Below are 14,595 nucleotides of genomic sequence, written 5' to 3'. Positions count from 1 at the left end.
ACCCTTAGATATCATTACGTAGTATAAAACAAAGTCGCTTACGACTGTCTGTTTCTTTAGTATGCTGATAGAGTGATTCGAGAGGAATGTTTTTGTATACAATACATGGATAATATAGTAAAGAAACACTGATAATTATAGAAGTTTTTAATATGATGCCGTAAATAAACAAATTCTATAGTATATTTAGTATAGAATCGGAACTATAAAGATAAATATTAAGTATCGCTTATATCAATACTACACCGACCTTGGGAACTGAGATGCTATGACACTTGTGCCTGATGTACACTGGCTTGTATGTACTGTGAAATGTTTGAGTCAAATTGTATTAATACTATAAACAAACGTCGCTGATTCAAAGCTTAAATAATTTTGTGTAACGCTTTATAAAAGATCATTGCTAATACATGTTGGTACGAATCGAATTAGTTCTACGGCACGAAAATATCTTGGAAACCGTATAATTCGTAACATACAATAATATAATTTCCACGGCGATGTGTTCACAGGTTTGACATCACGCTATCAAAATAAAACTAGTATGTTATTAATAACACCGGTTGTCACACGCGTGAGTTTACAACATTCTACTGATAAATAATATAAATGTATTTTTCGGCGCCAAAAATGTATTTAAATAAAAAAATACTTCGATTGCTAAGTAAAAAATAATAGTATCAATTAAATGTCCGATATAATTAATGATATCTATAGTAACATATATGTATTGTATATTATATGATTCATAATAAGTTTTCACGTGGAGGAAACTACATTATGCTTGAGTGCTCTAGGGGTATAAATTTTATGCATGTTATGTAATTTTTGTATTCAATAATTTACATATATCTTTTATTAGACATTTTTAATTTTGTCGTTTCGTAAATTCAAACCGTTTGTAAAACATACATTGATAAAAATGCATATTATTCGATACAAGATTTAATACATGATAAAAAAAAACGTGGAGCTAATACCTGTTGACTTCCAGGCAGGATACATATATTTAACTAAAACTGTATTAACTGTTGAAAAAGAATAACTACTGAGTTTCTTGCCGGTTCTTCTCGGTAGAATTTACTTTCCAAACGAGTGGTAGCTTCACTTAATTATTAAATGACGATTCAAAAGTGCTTGTAAAAGTCTACTTGAATAAAGTTTATTTTGATTTTGATTTCGATTTAATTACGTGTGATTATAGGAAGCTTAGTTAAATAAAGTATTGATTCTGATTTGATTTTTGAAAATAGAATAACTAGTGAGTGGGAACTACCTAGACTGACAGTACTAAGACATTAAAGTCTAAGATCTACGAAAGGTTGTGATAAAAATGTTCCCATCTTCACTGGCGAGAGCGCTAAGTAATAAAGTAATGAATAGCTACTTAGGTGCTCATGTTAACTGACGTAACTTGTGCTTAAGTTGAAAAATGTTCACGACGTTTTAAAGAGAAGCTTAAGTTGTATATAAAATGATTTTTACTTTCACGATGTACTAATTTGTGTGAAGATATTGTGCAAACCCATCTTGGTTAATGCCGGCTAATGATGACCTCCGAACCGGTTTTAGTAAGGCAGATATTCTCAACGGAGAAGAGGGACTACACTGGATATGTGTAATGCTCAATAATATATACTCAATATATTAACACTGGGTTTTCTTGGTAGGGTTTTGCACAAGCCCAGATACCACAATTTCAAGAGAGATTTTGTTAGTGTCCAAGGTTGATCGCACATTGGTGATATAAGAAATAGTTAATATTCCTTACAGCGTCATTGTCTATGGTGACCACTTACCATCAGGTGGTCCATGTGCTCGTCCGCCAACCTATACCACAAAAAAAAGAAAAAAAATAAATAAAAAAAATATATTTCTTACAGCGCCAATTGCCTGCTTGTTGATCTTGCCTAGCTATAACATAAAAAATACATGAAACGTGTACTCTCTATTCCATCATTCCTACATATAGGTTCATATAATCCAATCAAACAGCAATCCACCAAAACCATATAGTGTTCCGGCGCAAGGCCGCTTTACGTGTTTTTCGAAGCACGGGTTTATTAACACTATCAACTTACAAACTTCTTTCTGCCATTGTAAAGATCTTGTTTATGTACGTGTGTGTGTTTTGTGAATGTGTGTATGTTTTTTAGGTTCATATATGTTCGTGCGTGATGATTTTTATTTAATGACGTAATTAATATGAAATACATATGAAACGAATATTACACATAAAGATAAATTAATAAATTCATATAGTTGATGTCAGACCTCTATGAATATTGTTTAGTATAACATACAGGCCGGTTTGTATCTTAAACACGATTGTATCTCAGACTTGGATATATTTAGCCTGTCACCAGTCGGAAGCTTAGTTTGGCCAAGAGGGCTCGTTAGAACTTCGAATCCGTAACAAGCGGTGTCAGCGAGTTCAGTGCCAGTTATCGCGATTTCAAAAGCGGTTCTAAAATTGTTTTTAAAAAAAAAATATTTTTTATTTATAGATGTCACTACATAGTATAAAACAAAGTCGCTTTATCTGTCCCTATATCCCTTTGTATGCTTAAATCTTTAAAACTATGCAACGGATTTTGATGCGGGTTTTTTTTAATAGATAGAGTGATTCGAGGGGAAGATTTTGTGTACAATACATGAACAATATAGTAAATAAACACGCATGAATTTAATATATTTTAGAAGTTTTTAATATGATGTCATAAATAAACAAATTCTAGTATTGCATCCATGCGAATCCGGGGCGGGCCGATAGTATATTTATAACAAAGTGTAGTTCGACTATTGGGTGTATTGAGTCTCGTTGTAAATAAATAATAAAAAGGATGTAAATCCCAAGTATATACATTCAAACTTGGTTCGAGTCTTTGAACACAATTACTCAATAATTTTACAAAATTGTAGTAGTAATGTAGTTGAAAAACTCGGAATGTTTACAGTCCTATATCTCGAAATATATGTCATGCTGTTCGTTCTTTCCCAGTATCGTAAGAACTATCACGCACTGGTAACTTTTGTCACGGTGACTGTTTCGTCACTTTTGTCGATTCCGTGAATACGTATGGAGGTGCGCGCAGTTTACGACGTGACAATTGGGTGACATTTGTGTCTGCATCTGTACATATTCACGGACTTGACAAGAGTGACGAAACAGTCACCGTGACAAAAGTTACCAGTGCGCGCTAGTGCTAACTCTTTTCCGGGACGTAGTATCGTCCAATCAATTAAGAACTGTTTGAATAAAGAATACATCTATCTTCGCACTCGCAAATCTCCTGCATAAAATGGATAGTCCCGTTAGAGTCTACCGCCGGAACTTAAGCATTAAGAACAGTCACTCATTTAGGACATATTACAAAGAAAATAATAATTTAACATTCAAGATTCATACAATCGATTTTAATTATTTAGTACATCGTAATATGATAAATGTGATAGTCATTTGTTTCTTATACTTTTACAACTAGAATTTATTACATATGCTAACAAACAACTACCGACAACTTCATTCACGAGCGAGGCCGTGGGAAATATGAAGCTATATCTTACATATGTGTTTCCTATGTGTCCTACAAAGTGGTACTGTACTCAATGCACCAATAAAATCAATGCCAATTCCTTGTCGTATTATCCACGTAGATTAATACTTCAGTAAATCCTGCTAATCGAATTATTTATACATGCCTCCACCCAACTTACCCCTGTATCAAATTTCACTACGCTCGCTTCAATTATTTAATCGCGATGATGCCACAAATAGACAAAGTTGATTTGCCATATTAGTCTTAAGTATGACAGTAATTGTAATATGATCTTAAATATTTTAGTTTCGAGAGAAAATATCTTTGCGTAGTGAAAAATAGCGAACAATATAGCCCACGTTATTGTCATTAAAAAAACATTTAAGAACCGCTATTATACCGACTTATCTTATTAAGAGTTTGAAAAGAAAAGAATTTCCATACACAAAATTCTTTCAAACTAAATATAGCTCCCACACTTAATAGCCATTCTTTCACTTCTACGCAATAATAAGACCGACTTAAAAAGCTCATATCTTCACTGCAAATGCCACTAAAGTTATACCATTTTAAACCGGTCAGGTATTAACTTAAAGTGGAACGGATACGCTTTGCTATACTTGACCTATATGTCGCTTGCAGTGGGGCCACACATCAACTCTCGTTGGAATATGGTATTTATTCTCAAGGCGTTAAGATATATAATCGCGTTTATAAATTTCTCGCTGATAATACTTCTGTGGGTTCTCTTGGATATGCGATATTATAAGTAGTTTAATTAGGTCTTTATTATTGCTACATTAAATATATTACGTTTAATAATATATATATTTTTTTTAATTGACGTCAGTAATTTTTATTTCGTTATTATAAACGTATCCAGCGTTGTGAATGTGATACAAGTAAGACGTCTCTCAAGAAAACAACTCTCTTTCCATTTTTCTTTACGCCATAACTCTAAATTTTACTCTCAATTATACTTCATTCATCAACCATCGCATAGCCACATAAGAAGTTACACTTCGAAAATTAAAAACACAACTCTGTGTTAAAAGATATAGAAAACGCCACAACATAAAAAATCGTCGAAAATGAATTTTAGAAATGTATTCAGTAACTACACTGGTGTTTCAGCTAAGTTCGGAGTGTAAAATTTCAAGGTTAAATATTATTGCAAGTTTCACGAATTCAGCGTTTTAGTATGAATCATTTGTAAACGTGAAATGAAACTTCAATAGGTGTAGTGAGACAAAAATTTCAAGGACAAATTTGAAAACAAGTTCTCCATAATCTCAATTTAACGCAAATTGCTCATGACACGATATCAAACCTCTTTGGTGTGAGACCAAAATTTCAAGGTCAAACTTAAATTCATCATTAACATCTTCAAATGTCTCTTTTGCAACGTAAAGAGTTTGGGATGCGATTTAAAAGTTTTAGAAGCGATAAGAATAAAGTTACAAGGTCGCATTAAAGACTGACGTTTCCAGACATAGCGTTTGAATGATTTTTTTCTCATGCAAGGAGGTTTTACTTATATCACGACTACTGTGTGCCAGTATTTTTTTTTAATTTAAAGTTGTTCTATGTCGTTTACGTGTGTGTGTGTTATAAACATAATGACAGACAGATGGACACATAACAAAAGTCCACAATAACAATTTTAATTTTAAACAATTTACAATACGAATCGGTTCTACAGCGTATAAATCTCGCACTGACCTAAATTTCTAAATTAAAAATTCTGTTTCTACCATCAAAATATTTGTGTTCGGAAGTTCGGTTTTTCATTTGTATTCCGATGAAAAATATTAATGTATTTCTATATTTTGCTGCGTTTTGTTCGTGAATTCTCTTATATATTGTCTAAAGTAGAAAGCTAAAGCGTATTTCACATAATTTTTAGCTATGATTCAATATATAGTCTGTGTCATTTCCTTGAATGTGTTATAAATAGTTGTGTTCATTTAATTTTAGGCATTATGTATTAATTTTTTTTCTTTTGTTTTTTCTTAGTTTGAAATGAAGCATAGTTCAACTATTGAGACGCGAGGACGCGTTTGACGCTAGGATTAGCCAAATATTAGCTATGATTAAATATATAGAATTCTTATACAAGACTTATACAGAGAGCGACCTAAAAACCAGATGGATGGATGTGGTCAGAAAAGATCTTAGTTCCTGCAATGTTACTGAAAACGATTCGTCAAATAAAGCGAAGTGTAAGCAAAAGAAAAGGAAGGCAGACCCCACCATCAGATGGGAATGATAAATTCACAGGAGAGAGAGAGAGAGATTATACAAAACATACACGCTTAGATCAAATAATTTGTTTACAAAACGTTCATCGTCGTTCTCATTCAAAGTCTTTTTTATCCTAATGTTGGGTATGCAACTCCGCAAGCCATCTGCTCCAGATTTGTATCATGACAATTTTGCGGTGTGGACGTCCAACGCTCCATTCCTTATTTTAGCCCTTCGTGACCTCGCCTAATCAAAGATGTTCAGCACTATTTTCTTTGGTTGCTCTTTGGATTTCAATATTGTGAATTCGGTCTTAGAGCATACCAAGATTTTCTACATGGCTCACTGATATTGTTGCAGCTTCAAAGATAAGCATCTCAGTATCTATTCAAACTCAAATTCCTTCAATATTTAAGCATTACACTAACTTATTGATAGTCAAATAAACACACCACCGGTTCGGAAAAGGAAACACCCAGACCTGAGAAGAACCGGTGAAAGAAACTCTGTAGGTCTTATTTCTTGTCAAACTAGTTATATACATATATTACATATGAATAGAAATAGCCAGGAGGCGATCGTCTTATTATTACTACTTCTGTACTTATTGGATGATTTTGTGAAAGCCTGCTTGAATATGTACCACTCATCACATACCGTCAAACATCAATTCTAATTATATTGCCTATATTAAGGGACAAAATATCATAGGTCCCAAGGTTGATTAATATTGGTGATGTCAGGAATGCTTAATATTTCTTACAGAGTTTAGCAGTGTATCGGCGGTGATGATATATCATTAGGTGATAGAAATAAAAATAATTTGCTGTATGAGCACAACTTTTTTTTTATTTACATATTTTTGAATGAAGGAGATTTTATATTATTTAGTTAATTCAAATTCCCCTCTAGGTGTCTAACTACCGCAAATATACGTTTATACAGTACAAGCGATCGCCATGAATGTTCGTATATTTACACGGACAGGACAAATATTGTTACTTTTGCTGATTAAATATAACATAAAAACATTATCCATATAACATAGTGGTTTGCTTAGCTTGTAGCAAAATATATATTTTCTCATCTCAAAAGAACTAGATGCGAAGCTACGTAAGTTTCGAAGATTTTTTTTTTAAATTTTTAATACGTCGTCAAAGCAAACATTTGATAAAAAAAATCACCTTTAAACTGCTCAATGTTGGTAAAACTTTAGATTAACTTGGGATTAATATGAGATTAGTTTTAAAATAAATACGCTTATAACACGATTATATCTTATGACTCAAGTAATTAATATATTTAAGGGGCGACGAGTTAAAGTTTGCCGTCTTCCAATTATTAAATTGAAAAATGTTATGAAAAAAATTACAAATATACAAACATGCTGAAATTATTTCACAGTATTTTGTTTTTCGAGTTCATTCTTAATTTGACAATCAATAAGTACATATTATGCTCGTATATTGAATAAATCCTTTTCATTTGATTTACTTTTGTGCGTTAGAAATGCGTCAATTAATTGTTTAAGTGTAAAGCAAACAATTTTGACCTTGAAACATCGCAGCGCTTAACAAAACACAACAACAAAAGCTATCGAATTGTTATATCAAATAATTAACTATATAATGTGATGTATCTCACATGCACACACACAAGCGCAGAGCCTATAGATAGTTATCTATACAGCGTGAAATTCACGCTTGTCACGTCAATATTCCAAAATGAAAGCGCGTGACACTGCGTCGCGCAGCTATTAATATAATTGATATTGATAAATGATATTCTATGACTTCATTTTAACAGCTTATTAGATACTAGTTGTCGCCCATGGTTTTGCTCGTGTTTTAGGGTGTTGATTGTCATGGATTAAGCAAAAGACGTAGCCTATTCCCTTTCTTGGAGTTCAAATTTGCTTCATAGCAAATTTGGTCAAATTCGGTGAAGCGGTTTGGTCGTGAAAGACAGACAGACAGATTGACAGACAAACAGATTGCGTTACTTTCGAATTTATAATTTTTATTTTTTTTTTTTTAAATAAGAGACAACATCACATACATTACTCTGATCCCAATGTAAGTAGCTGAAGCACTTGTGAAATGGAAATCAGAAGTAACGACGCTACCACAAACACCCAGACCCAAGACAACATAGAAAACTAATGGTAATCTACATCGACTCGGCCAGGAATCGAACCCGGGACCTCAGAGTGGCGTACCCATAAAAACCGGTGCACACACCACTCGACCATGGAGGTCGAGTTAAAATGTTAGTTTAGAATCTAAACTATAGATTATAAAAAAAAATTTCTTCTCATTTTCAGCAAAATAATCCATACTATATACTTGTACGAAGAAATTATGAGATACATACTGACAACACATATAATAAGAATTGGTTAAATTTTATTATGATTAATGTTGCCTGATTTAAACGCGATGACGAAGCGCTTTCGTTTTACGAACAAATAATTTTAAGATGAGAAAAAACATCGACGTTATATTTATCTACAGTGAGTTTAGTAAAATATATTTTTCAGCTGGTGGAAGAGCATTGTAATTACACGCTAAAATACTAAGAACATCTTACATCTGATCCTTGGGGTAACTTAGTAGAAATTACTCATAAGAATTGAAAATAGTGAAGGAAATTATATATTGACAAATTAAAGAGCCTCAGAAACAAAGAGCCGATGGTCCAGTGGTTAGAACGCGTGTATCTTAACCGCTGATAGCGGGTTCAAACCCAAACTACTGAATATTCATACGCTTAATTTGTCTTTATAATTCATCTCGTACTTGGCGGTAAGGAAACCTGCAATGTAATGCAGCAATAATGCCTGTGTCTAATTTCATTTATACTCTGCCACATATTCCACCAACCTGTATTGGAACACCGTGATGTTCCGAACCTAAAATATTAAAATTGAACCACAAAAAATAAAAGACCTTTATAATATACAAATACAATTAAATTATATATGAAAAGGCACAATTGCATAATCTTATTATGAGGAATTCCCATTACAAAACACTCGACCTATTTCCGGATGTAATTTTTATACCGATATTATATTCAGACAAACCGGTGCAATGTGATGTAATTTAATATCTATATTACATTTTATATTCTAAACTGTTATTTATGTTGCTCGTTTGATTTGTCTTAATTTTGCCTGCCTGGGTTAGTAGCAGGTTTTTAAAGATGTGGACCGAGGGTCTTAATTCGAATCCTATATTTAATAAAAGTGTAGATATATTTATTTTTTTTATGTATCGATATAACTTCAGAAGAAGAACATACATAATTCAACATAATATGTGTATATGTATAACTTTTGATTATAAATTATCTCATGCAAAACTTACAACTTTTAGGGTGCGATTTCCGAAAATCTCTTAAACAGCTTATAACTACACAAAAACATCGAAGCTATCATCGTTTTTCTATCGGTCATAAATCACTCATGACTTCACAAATCCAACATGTTTCTTCAAATAATTGGCATTCCTATGAAAATCTCTAATTTCGCATTGCAATTTCATGTACTAGAAATCTTAAATATTAATATGCACCTATAAGGGAAATGCTACTTAACTAACAGTGAAAATTAGTCAGGAGTGATGTCCGTAAGAAGGGAATATCTAAGGATTTGTGTAGAAAAGATTTGTCGAGCCGAAATGGCCCAAAGGTTAGAACCCATGCATCTTAACTGATAGCGGATTCAAATCCATGTGAGGACCATTAAATTTTTATGTACTAACTATATATTTTTTAATTCTACTGGTGCTTGAAGGTGAAGAAAAATTTCATGAGGAAACCTGACTGTGACTAACTTCAATGAGATTCTTCTACTTGTATATTCATTGGGGTAGCGTGGAGGAGTAGGATTCCAACCTTCTCTTTAAAAGGAAGAGCAGGTCTTAGCTAAGTTATTAGTAAACAGTGGAATATTTACAGGCTGTAACATACGAAGGTAGAAAGCAATGGCCTAGTCTCCAAGTAAATGGTTTAATAACTAACAAGTTAATTAATAGCAATAATACTTGGTGGTAGGGCTTTGTGTAAGCCCGTCTGGGTAGGTACCACCCACTCATCAGTTATTCTACTGCCAAATAACAGTACTTAGTATTGTTGTGTTATTGTTTGTAGGGTGAGTGAGCCAGTGTAACTACAGGCACACGGGACATAACATCTTTGTTCCCAAGGTTGATGGCACATTGACGATGTAAGGAAAAGTTAATATTTCTTACAGCGTCTTTGTCTATGGGTGATGGTGACCACTTACCATAAATAACACTGTATAATGAAAAAAAACACAAAACACAATTCTAATCTAGCACACACATACATACATATACATAATATGTGTGTACTAAAACCTTGTATTGATAAGAAAGCGTGAAGTTATTATTCGTTGATATTTTAACATCTTGTCACACATGTATTGACTATGACTTTCTTGCCATTTCCTCGCGTTAAAATCCAAAACTACAAACACATTTTAACATTTAAACGAATCCCATAAAATGATTCAAAATGATTCAAAAGTGCTTGTAAAAGCTCACTCGAATAAAGCGTTGTATTTTTATTTTTAAGCTCAAATTAAAATATATATATTTCCTTACTTAAATCCACGATATAAATGCAAATATGTAGCACTATGTGGAATTGGTTATGACGTTGTCCGATATGAACGATATTTCATACTAATAAATAAGTTTGGAAAATTTCGCGACAGAAGCTCGTTTTTGCAGCGCGGACTTTTTTAATTTAAGCTCGTCTATTGAGAATAAATACATTCATGTTTATTATGTCATATGTTTTTCAATCATCTTTGTATGTTTGTTAATAAAATATACATAAAAGCTTTTTGGGAAAGGATTAGAGCTTAATCCACCACGCCCATTGATGATGGATTTATCGTAGAATTTCATATATTTTAATAAAATTCATCAGAATTCGTGGGAACCACGAGTGTGTTTATGTAACAATAAAAACATTCATATATAATATTTAATAGTCAAATATTAATAGAAGTCGACAACAGACAGACAGTGAGTCGAGATGGCCCAGTGGTTAGAACGCGTGCATCTTAACCGATGATTGCGGGTTCAAACCCAGGCAAGCACCGCTGATTCATGTGCTTAATTTGTCTTTATAAGTCATCTCATGCTCAGCGGTGAAGGAAAACATCGTGAGGAAACCTGCATGTGACAAATTTCATAGAAATTCTGCCACATGTGTATTCCACCAACCCGCATAGGAACAGCGTGGTGGAATATGTTCCAAACCTTCTCCTCAAAGGGAGAGGAGGCCTTTAGCCCAGCAGTGGGAATTTACAGGCTGTTGTTGTTTTGTTATTAATAGAAATGATCTTAAGCTAATGTATCTTAAGCTTGAACACGTAACTTAATATCACTTAGTGTAATGGGGACATCTTGAGCGTGATGCGGAATCCGAGTCGGTTCGAAATATTTTGTACACATTTTATTTGCGTATTAATATTCCATAAATAATATTGCTGAAATTATATTTCATTTATATTCGAGTAAGGCTTTATTGTACAGGTAAGCCGGTAAATGTATCACCAGATGGTAAGCAGTCATCACCAGTATGAAATTTTAATCATCTATGATGATGTAGTTATGACCTGAGATGGCCCAGTGGTAACACGCGTGCATCTTAACCGATGATTGCGCGTCCAAATCCAGGCAAGCTCCACTGTATATATGTGCTTAAATTGTGTTTATAATTCATCTCGTGCTCGGCAGAGAAGGAAAACATCGTGAGGAAACCTGCATGTTTCTAATTTCACCGAAATTCTGCCACATGTGCATTCCACCAACTCGCATTGGAACAGCGTGGTGGAATATGTTCCAAACTCTTTACTTAAAGGAAGAGGAGGCCTTATCCCAGTAGTGGGAAATTTACGGGCTGTTACTTTACTTTTATAATTTAGGTAAGTCATGTAAAGCAATTTGCCACCATCCTTGTGAACTAAGATGTTATGGCCTTGTGCTATACTGGCTCAATCTCTTCAGATCAGAACAAAAAAGTTCTAAATACTACCGCTGGCGGTAGTATACTTGATTAACCTTTTACGACGATTTAAAATTGCTCTCGAAAGCCTATTAAAGTATATGAGCCTCGAATAATGTTTTATATTTCTTTAATATAATCATGTATTCAGTAATTTTATTTATTTACCAATGTTATTTTTGATATGAGCTTTAAATTTTAATAGGGTATGTTAAAAATAACTTGGCCTATTAAAATTGAGTGGGAGGTACTTATTAATAATGAATAATACACACAAAAGGATAAAATGTGTCGCAATATATTACAGATGATAAAAAAGCCCCCGGTTGGTAGGTGATTTTCAGAAAACATATAAATATTAATAATGATTCCTAAGTTATAATTTTGGTGGAAATGAGTAATTACTGATTTACTAGACTCTCCTCAGCTTTATTTTTATTGAATTAAGTATATTTTCAATTTGTTTGTATTATCTTGACTAGCTTACATCCGCGAATTCGATCGCATTTTAGGGAGTTCGGTTATCATGAGTTAGGTGAAAAAGTAACCTATATCCTGTGACCTGTCGTATTCAAACTTGCTTTACACAAAATTTCATCAAATTCGATTCATTAGTTTAGTCTTGAAAATGTGACAGACAGACAGCGTTACTTTCACATTTATATTATCAGTATAGATAATGTAGATACGATATTGTCAATTTATTATTGTTAGATCAAAAATTATTTGCAAATTTTCAGAAATTTAATTACAAACGCAAGTACAGAAACATAAGTTGTAACTCGTATATCAATATTGTTTAGCAATTAAAATGTTTTCGAATCAAAAACTTTTATAACAACAAACAATAATAAGTATATATCGTAAATAAAGGTTTTAAATTAACATGGTTATTTTTATTATTAAAGTTATTGATTTCGCGATATTTACCACTCCACTCCACTACACTCCACCGAACAAAAATAAAAAACATGGTAAATCCTGAAATCAATAACTTTAATATTAAATAAAGGTATTTATTAATACTATAATTTAAAGCATTTTATGTGTATTCTCGTAAGAAGCACATTGAGACATATCTAATATGATAAACAAACGTATATATCAAGATTTTTACTGCAAAATCGTTTATCAAAAACTTCTACATTTCTCCGTTTATTTATAAACCATTCTCACAAATGCCAATTTATACGAAGTCATGTCCATATTCTCAAATACATTACATTTTTTTTTATTTAATTTACTGTCCAAAGTGTTCGATATTTAAATAAAAATCGAATTCGTTTCAGTAACTGTATGTATGTATTCTATTGTATTGTAACAAAATTATATTTCCAAAGAGTTCTAAATTTAAAAACATCAGAAGCGCACGTTAAATAATCTAGCAAAGATTTTGTGTAAAGCTCTATGTAGAGCAAATTAAATTGTTGGCCGTTCGCTCTCCAACACTAAATCTGTATGTTAGTCATTTCGTTTTAATGTAATTGTATGTATGGGAAGCAGGAATAAATTTTCTATAATGCACTTAAAGTTCGAAGCTTATTTTAATATGATATAAAATCATAAAAAGAAATTTGGAGATTTATAAAAAAATATATATCGCATGCATTAATTATAATAATATTATATCCAATATATTCAAATAAAAATTTAATTAATGATAAAAAAATATAACAATCGGGAAAATCAAAATTTCCATTTCACAATATTTCTTAACAGTTTGTTTCACGTTTTACTGTGAACTTTAATAAATCGCACTGTCTAATAATACTCAAATTTAGGTAAATACGCTGTCAACATGTGATAATCGGCACTTTATTTATACGAAACGTGAAATCGAAACGGACAAACCACAAATCACAAAAATAACTTACATTTTTTTCTACGTTCCAAAATCAGATCACACACACATCAATTGTATTCCATCGTATCACAGAGAGCACTTCCCGCGTTTATTTTATTTAAATCACAGAATTGTTAACCGCATGAAATCGTACGTAATATCATTCGAACACGCGACACGTCCGCACCGCACGGCGGTCAAACCGATACTGAAGCTTGGTGCGCCCGGCCCAGGGGCTGTGTGGGTGTGTGCCGTACACAGGGGTTGTTTCGCGTCTGTGTGCGTGCTCTTCAGGTCAACAGAATTCGGTAAAGACAAGCTTGAAGTACCATGCCCTACATTTTGGTTCCTTTAACTTTTCTACATTGCGTTTTTAGTGTTAATGTAAGTGTATGTGTGTCTATTGTTATTAATATAATAGATTGTTTAAAACAAGGCTTTGCGGCGTTGAAATCACGCGATTCGTGCAGATTTGGCAATTGTCATCACGTTTATATAAAATGTATAAGCGTTTGCACTAATGGGACATTCGTTGTAACCGGTAACAACATCGCCTATGGCATACATTGGCACTGGAAGAAATGTTAACAACTCTTAACATCAATGATATCCTTGGGAACCAAAATTTTACATCCTCCTGCTTACACGAACTCGTACAAAGTTCTCCTATATAATAAACAGTTGGAGAGTGCGTTTTATCCTGCAACGATACCTACCTGATGTATGATGATTGTCAAGCGTAAGCATTATAATTATCCAATACAAAAAATCCGCTTTTGTCACAGTTTATTCGAATTAAATAAAGTGAAATTAATAATAACATGTATAAACATATCTATCGAGTGGTTTTAGCTTAGATACCTTTATATCTTTTAAGAGCCTTCATGGCTTTATTGTTAAAACATTCAAATGTTAACTTTGATTTTG

The 14,595-nt window shown here is 32.7% G+C and overlaps 1 protein-coding gene across 1 annotated transcript in view; it reads right to left on the bottom strand.

The window, feature by feature from the left end:
- Nucleotides 1-13,859, bottom strand: part of LOC124540759 (hemicentin-1) — a 476,965-nt gene extending 463,106 nt beyond the window's left edge. Inside the window, exon 1 of the mRNA XM_047118466.1 lies at nucleotides 13,700-13,859. The gene's annotated coding sequence lies outside the window, so the exon portion shown is untranslated. The remainder of the gene's footprint in view (nucleotides 1-13,699) is intronic.
- Nucleotides 13,860-14,595: the final 736 nt, after the last annotated feature.

Source organism: Vanessa cardui, chromosome 26 (assembly GCF_905220365.1).
Source record: "Vanessa cardui chromosome 26, ilVanCard2.1, whole genome shotgun sequence".
Lineage (NCBI taxonomy): Eukaryota > Metazoa > Arthropoda > Insecta > Lepidoptera > Nymphalidae > Vanessa > Vanessa cardui.
This window is presented reverse-complemented; position numbering and strand designations above follow the sequence as displayed.